Source organism: Pinus tabuliformis, chromosome 4_2, assembly GCF_031772625.1.
Source record: "Pinus tabuliformis cultivar Carrire ecotype Pingquan chromosome 4_2, CPIR1, whole genome shotgun sequence".
NCBI lineage: Eukaryota > Viridiplantae > Streptophyta > Pinopsida > Pinales > Pinaceae > Pinus > Pinus tabuliformis.
This window is the reverse complement of record NC_142304.1, coordinates 715,650,270-715,654,529: the sequence shown is the minus strand read 5'-3', so window position 1 is coordinate 715,654,529 and position 4,260 is coordinate 715,650,270. Positions and strand designations below refer to the sequence as shown.

Sequence of the window (4,260 nt, the reverse complement as noted above, 5' to 3'; positions counted from 1 at the left end):
CACTTGAACGAGTACACACAAGTGGCATTGGTATTACAATTTATATAGGAATCATAAGGAAAGAATTTAGTAGGGCCATTCACTTAGAGTTCACATATGAATCATATGGAGAGAATTCAATTGTGTCATTTACTTATACTCTATATATGAATAATATGGACAAAATTCAATAGGACCATTTTCTCTTTCATCTCTTGGAGGTCATCCCTCAAATAAAATGAAATTGTTTTCTTTCATATAGGCTAATTAGCCTAACCATTTAGACAGTTGCAATATTTTTTTTAAAAGCAATCAAAACATAGTATTATTTTATTGAGGTTGCTACAATGTCCAATAAAATAACAAAATAACTAAAACCTCCAACAATACAACTTTCCCTAAAAGAAATCTAACTTATTAAAATATTTTTCAAGCCTAATGATGTTCACACATGCATTATGATATAGAACATCATATGCAAAAGAACAATAATAAGGACTCAAACATACATTGAACATATTTCGAAGTATCTTCATATTAAGTAGGCATAAAGAAGACACTATCCATTAATCCAAGCAAGAGGGTAGTAAATGCAAGCAAGTGAAGTACGGAATAAATAAAAGCAAGCATAGTATGTAGAAAGAAGATCCACAAGTGGAGGAAGCATGGTAGTACCATTTGTAAATCCAAGCGAGAAGATGATGGAGAGATGATTTGAATTGGAATTATTTCTATTTTTCTTTTGATCTTAAATGCCCATTACTAAGATGTAATTTTTAAATAGGTAATACATGCTTGTATGAGGTCTAAAACAATAGGATTTTATTATATAAATAGATCACATTTTTTTCTTGAACTAAAATGATATGGAAAAAATATGTTGACATTATGTTTTTGTATTGATCTTAAATGCCCATTACTAAGATATAATTTTTAAATAGGTAATACATGCATGTATGAGCTCTATAACAATAGGATTTTATTATATAAATAGATCGCATTTTTTCTTGAACTAAAATGATATGGAAAAAATATGTTGACATTATGACTAATGTTTTTTTTTTCTCATAAAAATAACGACAAATACAATATATTATGAAAAGTTTCAATGGACTCATAATGTGCATTATGGCAACTAAGAGTTCTCAAGTCTGTGCTTTAGGGCAGAACTGATCCTAATGATGAAATATGGCAAGCGATCCCAGTTGTACCCATGTGCACTAGACAGCTCTTGAAAGAAAAGCACAAGCTAAAAATGTTTATGGAGAATAGAACTTAAGTGGTGGGAGAATTAAACCCAATAACTACAACTTTAATTTTTTCCTTTGACCATTCTTATTATCACAATTACAAGTAATATTTCTTATCAAGTTTTTAAAATTATATATATATATATATATATATATGAAAGGAGTAGTCTACGGATGCAACAATTTAGCCTGGAACTTGTGCCCTGTCGGAGAAACTTATGTTGCCCGACGACCAAGAAAGTCAGCGTCCTTTTCACTTCACCGAGTGCCTGGGGATCACTGCATACATTGTATGGCCACACTGTTAGACCTGGAAGGTGGTGACGAGTTAATACTTCGAGTGGCAAATAGGTGTGTGACCATTAGTCACCACCTCGTCGCTCCAAAATGGTTGCTTCAAGCGCAACCCAGCACAAATTCGAAACAAAGCAGGGGAAAATTTTCTTTCCAGGTCACAAAACTTCTGAATCTTATGGCCTCAAGGGGAAAACTGGCTGACACATGATAATGGGTAGAAAAAATCACTCCTTCGAATAAAGACAAAGGAGATTGCAAGAGATAGAAGAAACTTGTGTTGTACCATCCTCTGGTCCAAGCAAATGGTGGTCCACAAATACTCTAGAAGTAGTGACTGAAAGTAGCAAAGGAATTGGACTTGAAATTTTGTTCGAAAACTTGCAAAGCAAGGCCTAACCATTGTTCTCACTTCAAGGAATCAGGTTAGGGGATAGGAAGTGGTGGCTTCCTTATAGACAGAGGGACTTAATGTGGTTTTCCATCAACTAGACATTGTGGATCCAAAATTGGTGGAGATGTTTTCCAATTGGATAGAAGATCAATATGGAGGAATTGACATTCTAGTAAATAATGTAGGTGTCAATTTTAACACTAGCTTCAGCAACTCAGTGGAATACGCAGAGACTGTGATACAAACAAATTATTATGTTTCTAATTGAATGGCATAGTCTATGATTCCTCTTATGAAACTTTCCTCAGCAAGTGCTCGAATATTGAATGTCAGCTCATGACTTGGAAGGCTAAATGAAAGGCGCAATAAAATTGGTGAGTTGCTAATAAATCAACTTGAAAATGATGAGCATATTTCTGAAGCACTGATTGACACTACCATTCAAATTTCTATGGAACAAATTAGAGAAGGGACATGGTATCTAGTGGTTGGCCACAAACTTTCACAAATTATTCAGTCTCAAAATTAGTTGTAAATGCTTATACTCGTTTTCTTACAAAGAGGCTTTTTGGTCCCCCGGAAGGTCACAAGATCTATGTGAATTGTTACTGTCTTGGTTGGGTCAAGACTGATATGACTACTTGGGAAGGTAACATAGCAGTGGAGGAAGGTGAAGTTACAAGAGTATGGACAATCTTGCTACCTCCTAAATCACTTTCAGGAAAAAAAATTGTTGAAAGGTGTGAAATACATTTCTGAATTAGCTTAGGGGTTTTTGCGACAAGCATTTCCTAGTTTTCAATCATTTGGTCTGTTAACTACTTCAACGATGAGTCGTGCACATGATGGCCATTCTATGTGCTAAAATTTTGGAAATCCTTTCAGAATGGTTGTTTCTAATCGATCATGTGATAATTCCACAAAGTTTAATCAGATATTGAATGCCTCTGAGATTTTCTTAACAAGAAGATTAAAATAATTCGAGCCAAATATTATGAAGGATATATTGATAAATTTGTCTTGGATATGAACCTGCACAAATAAATTTCTTATAGATATGAAAAATGGGCCCCTATATAGGCAATCCATTCATTAGATACATTTGGGAAAAATCCTAGTTTTAATGTGACCAATTCCAAACACTTTGATAGGGATTTCAATCCTACAGGAACAAATATGATAAATACAAAGGCATGGATGAGAATAAAAATAATATCAAAAAATAATAAAAATTACGATTCACATAATTATTGTCAAAATTATGTTCATATCTAAACAATGTACAAAACATATATTATTTATGTTACAGTCAGTAAGTTCAAGCTCTTGTGCAAAAGGATAGTCATCTCCTAACATAGTCAAACTCCTTTATGTGACCAAGTTGTAGGATTCCATCTGAAGAGATGAAATATATATGCTATTGTTGCAATGGCTAAGAGAGAAACATCATTTATATTACCAATAGGTGATATCTTAGTTTTTCAACTCTCTACAACATGCCACGAGAGTGAGAAAGATGGAATGACTATTTACAGATCAACCATTGTGGGTAAGTTATCCTTGGCCTCTTTCTCTATTACTTGTTTGCATAATACATGGGCATATATCATTTCATATTGCCTTGCTGTCATTTTATTGTATAATCTTGTCAATATCCTTGATTATGTCCCATCCTCTCTCTCAGGTAGGGTGTCTTCGATTCTAGCAAGTGTGAATGTTGCATTGTTTCAAAAGTGTAAGCTACGTAACAAGGTAACTTTCCCAAAAAAGTTGCAATATGTTTCTGTATCAAAAATATGATGGATTTGGGGAATGCTTTTTATGAGATAAAGTTGCATACTATGTTCAAAATACCCATCTAATCTCCCTCCCTCAAAATTTTCTCCCATGGGTTAAATTTGCTTAAAAAGAAAAATAGTGCCAAGTTAACTGTAGTCATTTCTCTAAAATATCCTGCTATTGATTCGATAATGGAAAGAGATAGTTTTGATTGGAGGTTCAAAATGCTCATTCCCTCCCTATTTGTCAAATTTAGATAAATTCATTGTTTATGTGAAATTATCCATTCCCTCCTTGTTTGTCAAATTTGGATAAGTTCATTATCTATGTGAAATAGTTTGGCCTGTCCAGTCCATAAATATCTTTTAGTCAATCTCTCTATCTTTCTAAAATGCAACCTTGTTTACATTTTTATTATTTGATATTGCCTCATATTTTTCATGGCCTGATCTCTTTCAAGCCTATAATGTCAATTACCCCTCATCCTTCTGAAAAGTATTTGAAGAAAGGGCTAGCTTATGTAGATCCCAATGGAAGATATTGTTAACACTCAGGTTGTCCCTC

The 4,260-nt window shown here is 33.6% G+C and overlaps 1 pseudogene; it reads left to right on the top strand.

The window, feature by feature from the left end:
* Window positions 1-1,736: 1,736 nt before the first annotated feature.
* Window positions 1,737-2,676, top strand: LOC149171528 (short-chain dehydrogenase/reductase 2 pseudogene; annotated as a pseudogene).
* The last annotated feature ends 1,584 nt before the right edge of the window (window positions 2,677-4,260 follow it).